The sequence below is a fragment of the Ailuropoda melanoleuca genome, chromosome 11 (assembly GCF_002007445.2).
Source record: "Ailuropoda melanoleuca isolate Jingjing chromosome 11, ASM200744v2, whole genome shotgun sequence".
Taxonomy (NCBI): domain Eukaryota; kingdom Metazoa; phylum Chordata; class Mammalia; order Carnivora; family Ursidae; genus Ailuropoda; species Ailuropoda melanoleuca.
In genome coordinates, this window is record NC_048228.1 from 109180392 (window position 1) to 109189732 (window position 9341).

Below are 9341 nucleotides of genomic sequence, written 5' to 3' on the forward strand. Positions count from 1 at the left end.
GGGGAGTGTCCCAGGTGGCCGGGTGACTGCCTGGGCAGGGGTGGGTGCTCCTCCCGCCTGCCCTGGCCCCTGGCCCGCTGAGCTGCTCTCTTGAGGCTCAGCCACAGAAGGCCTACTCAGAGCCTGCTCTTGACCGGGGAAGTGGGGTCCACCTGGGGTCAGATCCTGGGCAGAGGGGGAGCACCTCCAGGAGAGAGGTCAGGCCTCAGTGTCCCCGTAGGGCTTCCCCATGCCCTGCCCATTCTCTCCCTGCCCCAAGCCCACAGCTGCCTCCTCACTCCCCCCGTGCGGCCCGTCCCTGCTCCCCTTCTGGCCAAACAGGCACCTCGGTTATTCTCGGAGGGGGAGACACAGATGCACACCCAGCTCCTCTGGGCCCGCAGGTGCGCCCCTGCCCATGGGTGCCCACCTGCCGGTGGGATGGGGGCCAAACAGCCGCCTGCACCGCGCTGAGACCCAGGTCCCCAGGTTCTCAGGCCAGGGCTCCCGGGGGCCGAGGACCACCGCCCACCTGCTGCCACCACCCCCTTCCCTCCATCCCCCCGGGGACCCTGGCCCACCTTGTTAGGCTGAGGCAGCCAGCGGGCCCCAGCACGGACACCTCAGGCTTCACTCTCAGGCTTCACGTTCCAGTGACGATTGCAGCTTTGTTTTTAGAGGGACGGCACACTACTGCTGCTTTTCTAGCCAAACCCAACTGCCGCTGAACAATGGGTACACATGCGCAGAGACGGCTTTTGGGGGGGGTATACAGCGGAGGGGATATTATGTATTGAGATTATTTTTATTTTCTAAATGCTGTAATTCGAAGCCATTTCCATAAATCTCTTTAAGGATTGCAGACCCTCGTTTCTGATGTGAACGTGGACTTCTTTTTCTGTCTGGGAAACGGTGGTGTTCTTGCTAATATGCGTTCTCCCCTAAGAAGCTCAGGGTGTCTGCACTCTTGGGACAGTTGAAGGGCTCCCACCAGTCCTTAGGAGAAGGGTGGCCAGCCTGTCCCAAAAGCCCCATCCCATGCCCTGCCTACTTTTCCAGCCCCTGTCTCATGTGTTCTCAGCTCAGACCCCTGGTCTGTGTGTTGGGGGCTGTGCTCTTGGACACCCCCACCTTGGATCCCTCCCCACCCTGGTCTAGGGATGGGCCACCCACCCACCTGGGGGTGCCTTCTGGAGTACCCTGGGGAAAATGCAGACGGGTGGGCTGTACCCTGGGGTTGCCATGGCAATGGCGCCTTCCTCTGTTCTTGGAGACTGATCCCTTGGGAATTGGGTGTCCAGTCTCTTGGAGGTAGACACTGGGACCCCAGAGAATGGGGGGATGGCCGGGAGAAACCCCAGTGGCCACCAGACCCACTTTCTTTCTGAGAGGTGAAAGAGTGTTTAGAATTTGGGGGTTCCGTAGGAGCAGTCCTGAGTCCTTCAGGAGCAGAAGAGAAGGGGTGTCAGGCTGCCCACCTGGACAGAGCCCCTCCCACCCCTGTGGGTGGCTGCAGCTGGTGTCTCTGACTGGACAGCAGTGCCTTCTGGAAGGTCATGGTTGGGGGGGGGGGTGCAGCCCGTGCTGCACTGACCAGGAAGTCAGCCCCTTACATGGCAACCCCAAGAAAGCCTCTATGGGGAGACGCTGTGGGGGTCCCTCTTCCTTTCCTTAACAAGCCCCCACAGTTGTCACCTTCCAGACTTAAGGTGTGATAAGCCCTCCTCATCTGCCAGGTCAGGCTGGGAGGAGTGGAGACCCAGGAAAGAGGGTCGGCTTGCCTCAGCACAGACAGGGCCATCCTCCAGAGGGAGAGGCCTAGGCCCCAGGGACACAAGGGAGCTCTGGCTGTGGCTGGGAGCCAGGAGGCCCTCCACACCAGACTCAGCCTACCTTTGTGCACCCCCACCCCAGGTTGCTCTGCAGGAAGGCCTCCGGCCACGGGAGCCCCCAGCGAGGGTGAGTAGCTGCAGAGTTTGCTCAGGAATGAAGACAGTCCTGAGTCATGAGACTTTCCATGCTAAACCAGGGACCTGTGGTCACTCTACCCTTCTACAGGGCTATCCACACCCCAAGGGCAAAGCCAAGACCTGGTGGGGAGGGGATGAGTCCAATACAGAGTTTCCCACTCCGGAGGGTTCTAGAAGGAATGGCCTGCTGCTCGCTACAGTAGGGGCTCAGGACTGGGAAACCTTGGGGTTAGGGACAGGGAGAGAGCCGAAAGCTCCAGATTTGGAATCAGCCCTTGCAAGCTGGCCTTGGGCCTCGAGCAGGCTAGGCTTCCTGAGCCTCCTGTTTCCCCTTTGTCACCAACACTATGGCCTTCCTGCTGCTGTTTTCCGAGCTCTCTACTCCTCTTGACAATCCCCCATGGGGCAGGATCCCTGTGTTGGGTGGAGGAACTGAGGCTCACGGAAGTTAGCAGGCAGCAGCGGCAGTAGCAGAGTGCCCTGAGACAGCCCCGGCTGGCTGTGCCTGGAGAGCCATCTGAAGGCCACTCCAGAGACAGGGGCTCCACCAGCCTCAGAGTGCCTGAGGCACACCCCTGTCTGGCATTAGGAGCAAGGCTGGGGGGCTGCCAGCAGCTGGGCGCACCTGGGCCTGTCTTGTCTACCTCACCCCTCTTTTGGGCAATGCACAGGCCCTGGGCAGCAGGCCTTGTGTGCTCCCCAACACTGCCCCCCCCCCAGCTGCTGGCAACAGGCAGGGGCTGCTCAGGACCGGGATGCAGCCTGCAGGTTAACCAGTCAGAGGATGGAGGGTCTGGGCTGGGAGCACCCAGAGCTCTCTGCACCCAAGGGGCCTCAGGAGTCTCTGGAGCAGGGACAGCGTCGCAGTCAGCCTCAGGGAGGTGGCCTGGGGGTGGGGAGAAGGGGGATGCCCCCCCCCAGTCCCACCGCCTCCTGCCGCACTCTCCCGTCCAGAGTCTCCCCACCCCCACCGCCACACACCCTGGCCTCTGGAGGTGCCCCTGCTGCCTCCCCCCACTTGTGGCTCCTCGTCCCCACAAGCATGCACAGATACAGCCAGCCTGTCCTCAGGCCTGGTGCATCTCCCCTGGACGAGCAGGCAGACGGCTGCGGCACCAGCCTTGTGGCCCGGGGTGGGGCGGGAGCTCAAAGAAGGGGACTGTTTAGTATCCTGGCTGCTGATGAAGGTGATGGGACAATACCTCCCCAGGAAGCCACTGGCAGGAGTGGGGTCGGAGGGGTGCTCCCCTTCCTCTCCTGGGGCTGTGGACGGGGCTCCATCCAGGGTCCCCGCTACAGCCCCTGATGGCCACCAGGGGGCGCCCACCCTGCACCCTGCTCTCCCAGCAGGTCTGGCTGCCAGGACAACGGGGGCCACGGAGCTCTGCCTGCAGGGGCGGAGGGGGTCCCGGCTCAGCAAGCACTACACGCAGGGCAGACCCCATCCCAGATCGGTCTGAGAGCGGGTAGGAGGGGTCCTGATTGGAGCTGGACATCTCAAACCACCGCGGCCGGGGCTGGGGGCTGACACTCCCGGCTCTTCCGGTTCCCTGGACTCTGCAATGGGAGCTCGGGGGAAAGTGAGCAGGACTCAAAGTGCCTGCCCCGTGGCCCCCACCCGCCCCCCCCTCCGTGACCCAGGTCCTGGAGGCGCTTATCTCCTCAGAGGCCCACCCAAAGCCACCTCCTCCAGGTGGCCTTCCCAGACAGCAGCCTCACCCCCACCCCCACCCTCACACATTTTCAGAGCACAGCCTGGGGTCTCTTGGCAGGAGTCAACAATGCTCTCAAAGACTGGGGAGGGGCAGATTCCAGAACGGAGCAGTCACTCAAAGTGGACATCACCCCCAAGACAAAAGCACAAGCAAGGCTCTGGCTTCTGCTGCCGTGCTCAGGGCACGTTAGGGCTGGACACTGCACCTGGCTGGGCAAAGACGGGCACCCAGACATCCCAGATCTTCCCTGCCCTTGGGGGCCTGCAGGTCGGGGCAGGGGCACGTGAGCTGGTGAAGCTGGCTGGGCCGTGGGGGTGAGCGGGGTATCCACGGAGAACGGGGTGCCAGGGCCACGGAAGCACAGAACAGCCCGGAGAGTCTGAGCAACGGGGGTACTCCTGGCAAGGGTGGAGCATGGCTGGATCACCCCAGGCACCAAATTCAGGCTTTGTCCTGAGGGCACTGGGGAGTCATGGAAGAGTTCTGAGCAGGGGAGGGCATGGTCAGATTTGTGGTGTGGACACCTCCATGGAGATGGGTGGGTGGGACAGAGGCCAGGGTCCCATCAGAGGCAGTAACATGGCTTTACGGGGCCCTGCTGGGCTGTGTGGGCGGAGGTCTGAGAGGCCTCTGTGCCCTCGGATGGTGGCAGCTTGGGTCACACTTGCCAGAGCCCAACCGTCTGGGTCTAGAAGCTGCTGGATGACCAGGAGCTCAGGGGTGGAGAGCTGGGGGTGGGTTTCCTGGGCTCGGGCCCTCAGGGCCTCCAGCCTAAGACTAGAAGTTCTCTACCCTAAGACCATGTGTAGCAGCCAGGTACAGCCTGGAAGGCCCAGAAGGCTTCCTGGAAGGGGTGGGGGATAGGCCAGAAAGGCCTGGGGAAGTGAACCCTAGAAGGTGGTACTGGGAGGGGGGTTTTTGGTGTGAGCCCTGAGGCCCCTATTTTTTGTGGGAGGGAGACCTGCCCATCTGTTCCAGGCTTAACCTCCCTCAGAGACAAGAGGGCCCACAGCCAATAGGGCCCTGGAGCAGCAGCAGGGCTAACCCGGGCTCCCCTGCCACACCCCACCTGGGCCCGGGGGCTGGGCGAGGTCACTGGCCCTGAGCCGTCAGTTTCTGGCCCTCTGGCTCAGCACCACAGCCAGTGCCTAAATCTGTACACATCCCACCTTCACGCTTTTTTTGTCCTATAAACATTTTTTAAAAGAAAATTTAGTTTTGTTTTTGGATATCTTGGTTACAAAAAAATTTCATTTAATTTACAAATGTCTAAATTGTCCAGGGGTCATTGAGTAGAGCAGGAAAACTTGTAAAGTGAGAAGCAAATCTACTCCAAAAATTGTTCACAAATATAACAAACTATTTCCTTATTTTAAATTTAAAAATAACACAGACATTATGTTAGCTCCGCACGCATTTAATTATGTCTTCATGCATCTTGATATCATTGCCACCTCCTTACTGTATTCTGGACACCGTTCTCTCTGAGGGCTAAGGTTTGTAGAAGGCCCCCAAACGCTCAAGGGCCTGGCCTGGTGCCCGAGGCTGGCTGGCGTGGGCAGCTGCCACGCCAGCCCAGCCAGGCTCGACTCTGATGCTGACTGACGGTGACTGGGCAGGCCCTGCCCAGGTTCTCTGTGTGTAGGGCCAGTGGTTTGAGGCACTTGCTGATCGGGACTGACGGTCATATTCCCACCACTTTCTGGGCATTCCTTTGTGCCCTGCCCGCTGCTGCCTGGGACTTTTCATGGATCCTTCTTTTCACACCAAAGCCACCCCCAAAAGGCAAGTACTGTCAACAGTTTTATAGCTGGGAAACAGGCTGAGAGAGGTTAAAGCGAGTTGGCCAAGGTCTTGTGGCCAGACTAGAATCCAGGGATGCTCTGGGGGAGGGACACAGGAACAGAAGCTCCCGGGGCTCTCCTCTGGTGCTGGCACACACCAGACACCTCAGTGCAGGGGAGCCAAGGCTTCTGGGAGGCTGGCTGTCATGCTGGGCTAGGCATGCCCCTCCAGTGCCTGATGATCCCAGGCCAGGCTCTCTGCCCGCCCCCCACCACAGCCCCAGAACCTGCCTGCAGGGAGCTAACCAAACATGCCCTGCCCTCCCGCCCCCATGGGTCCGGGGAAAGGTAGGCTGTGCGCTGCCCAGGTAGGCAGGGCAGCCGCTCACACTCAGCCTCCTGCCCAGAATGCCGGAGCTGGGGACCCAGGTGGGAGCAGGGAGTCCACCCCAGCGACAGAGGAGGCAAGGGAGAAGGTGAAGCCAGGGCTGGGTCATCTTGGAAGCGTGAGGTGGGGGCTTTGGAGAAAGAAGGGCCCTGAAGACCTTCCCACCCTGGGTGGGGCTGGTTCCTCGTGCCATGCTGGGAGCCACAGGCAAGTTCCCAAGTTGGGGCTGCGAGGTGGGGGTGGAACCCTGGGTCCGGAGAAAGGGAGTCAGGGCCCAGTAGGTGTGGGGGAAGCTAGGAAGCAGTTTTACTAGAGGTTTCTTTCCCTCAGATCACCTTAGGGCCTTAAATACCCTCATGGGATCCTGGGGGTGGGGAGTAAGGCCGCCTTTACTGAGCTCCTGGGCCAGGAATCTTCACGCCATCCTCCCAACGCTCTAAGAGGTGGGTGCTACCATTCTCCTTTTATAGCCAGGGAAGCTGAGGTTAGGGTGGGGTTGGGGGGAGGAAACCAAGAAAGCCAGGCAGAGGGGGCCTTCCAGCCAAATTGGGAAGTCCGTTCTGGATTCAGGCCCCACTCCTTCTCCTAGAGCCCCTGTCTGGGAGCTCTGGGGTGTGCTGGGCTCCCCTAAAGGACAGGCAGGGAAAACAATCTGGGGGATGGAACAGTGAAGGAAATGTGGGCTGGTGCAGGAGGGATGCACGGTGGAGGGCCCCTGGGGCCTGGGTGCTTGGGAGGGGCATCAGAAGTGGGGGGCAGGAGAGGTCTATGCCCCCTCTTGGGCTCTAAATGGAGATAGAGAGAGGGGACCTAAGGGGTCTGCGTCCTTCCCCAGGGGCATGGACTTGGGCTGGTTCCCACTGGGACAGAACCCTGCACTGGAGGAGGGACTGGAAGGGCTGGGCAGGCATGGGAGAGGGGTAGGTAAGGAGGCAGCTGGCCTAGCCTGGGCTCAGGGAAGTCTCCTTGGAAGAGGTGATGCAGCCCTGGGAGACCTGCCCTACAGAACTGGGCCTGGGGTGGCAGAGGGCCTGCAGCTTTGGACCCCGGGCCAGCTGGCTGTGCCTATGCCGCCCTCCCACCTCCTGCAACATACCTGGGCTGGCACACTGAGGCTCGTGGGTGTGGATCCTTGGCTGGCCCCAAGTGAGAGCAGCACCCCCCCCACCCTGCTGCTTAGTGTCTTCCCTGGGGGCTCTGGCCCACAGGGCTCCTCCTTGGTTGCTCCCTAGACCTGAGGGCCTGGAGCCTCTGCCCACGCCAGGCCCTGGCCCTCCTGCCCAGCCCCTAATTCATGGCCCACTTCTCCCCTCACTCCGACACACTGCGTGCGCTCCAGTGCCACCGACACTCACAGGCAGTGTGGCGCCACTGGGAAGTGCTTGGTTCCGGTGTTGCTGGGAAAGGGGTCCCTGAAGCAACCTAGCTGCAGATGGAGGCAAGGTGGAGCCACCCCTCTCCTCTCAGGCTGGGGTGCAGTATGCACGTGGCTCCATGGTCACACCTGGGTAGGTGCTCTGCGGGCTGTGACACACAGCACCCCTCATGCCCCATGGCGGTTAGTAGGGGAGGCACCCAGCAGGTGCACTCACCCTGGACAAGGGGCTGGCTTTAGGATTGGGCCAGCAGCCTAGCCTTCACATAAGCAGGGATGAAGGACTCTGCAAAATGCTGACCACCAGGTGGTGAGCCTGGGGTCCTGCCTCCTACACCCCTGAACTCTGCATGCATCTGCCCTCCCCAGAACTGGGCACCCTCCTTTACCCTGCACAGCTCTTAGGGGCTCTGCCCTGGTCCTGGGTGGACCATGGGGCAGGAGCAGGAAAGGCTGGGGTTACCATCAAGGGGTTGTCATCATGTCCATGCAGGGCTGTCTCATGGCAGTATCCGACTTCCCCATTGGGTCCTGCTGAGCTCTGCTGGGAGGGTTGCGGGGTAGACAACACATCCCTAACCCCATTTCTCAGGTCACACAGCTGTGGTTCCCACGCCCGGCAAATAGCGTTAGGCCAGGAGGTGTCTAGGTCTCCACGTTCCTGGGTCACGTCTATGGGAGCACTGATCTACATGCACCTGGGATTGCAAGGAGACCCTGGCTGTCCCTAAACCTCAGGATTCCCAGTTTCCTTGTCTGTAAACTGAGGATTCAGAAATACACAAGGGAATGGGTATGAAACACCCAGCAGATCCTAGGACAGAAAGTGCGAGATTTTTAGTTTTCGTTCATATTTTTTTTGGCAGCAGCAGTGCCCTGTTTAGAACACTGGGCAGGGTGGGTCAGGGTCCAGCCACTCCCCAACCTGCTGGTCCCCTCCTCAGGGGCTCTCAGGGCACCAGCCTCAACAACCGGGAGAAGGAAGACCGAAGGGACCCAGGCCAGTCTGGGGCTGCCTCCAGCCTGCCAGACCCTCCTCCTATGGCTCCAGCTAAGGGTCAGGAGCCACTAGGGCCGCCCAACAGCCAGGAGCTTGATGACGCCTCGCTCCCCTCCCACCGAGGGCAACTCTCTTCCCTAGAAAGCGCTTCCTTGGCCCGAGGGGACCAGCGCCCGGAATGTCTTGGAACGTCCCACTCCTCAGACCAGACACGAGCACGCAACCCTCCACTCTTGGGGGCCCCTTCCTCCAGGCCTGGGGTCCACTGGGCAGCTCTGCGGGGCCCTCCCTCTCTGGGTCTCTCCGTTGAGATGTGGCCCAAGGAGATCTGGTTCTTGGGCGCTGAGCCTCTACGCCCCTCCTCCAAGCTCCGGCCATCGCCGGGGTCATTCTGTGTCCGGCGGGAAGGGGTGTCGTTTTGCAGCCCACGCGACACCCCCGAGGAGACCACGAGGTCCCGTGCTCCCGCAGAGCCGGAGATGCGGTGGCTGTCCCAGGGCAACAGGTTCTTGCACACGACGTGCAGACCCGGCGGACCGGCCAGGCGCACCCGTCGCTCCCCGCACCCTAACGGGCTGTGAGGCGCTGGCCCGGCGGCGTGCAGTCCCACCGCGCTCCGTTTCCTCTCGGCAACGCGTCCGGCCGCGGCGCCCTCATTGGCCGCGCGCCCCGCAGCCGGCCATTGGTCCGCGGTCCCTATTTTACATAGACTGCTCTGGGCCAATCGGCGCGTGGCGCCTACTTAACATGCAAGCCAGCCGCCAGTCAGCGAGCGCGGGGGCCGGGCCACCACGTGCTGTTGCTAAGCTTGGGCTTCTAAATTGTTACTACCGCGGCGGGCCTATCGGAACCGAGCTTCGCATCTGTCAACATTCTCGGCCCGGCCCGAGGCGTTCGGCCAGCTCCCATTGGCCTCGGCCCGGCCCAGCGCCCGCCCCCGGAGCCGGGACGCCGGCCCCCATTGGCTGCGTCGGCCGCCGCTCGCCCTTATGTGTCAATTTGAGGGCCCGAGGCGGAGGGTGGCGGCCGAGCGCGCAGGGAGTCCGCGGGAGTCGGGGAAGTGGGGCCGCCGGGCGCGCGGGGCGGGCGGCGAGCGGAGCCGGCCGGAGAGGGCCGGGCAGGCCGCCGCC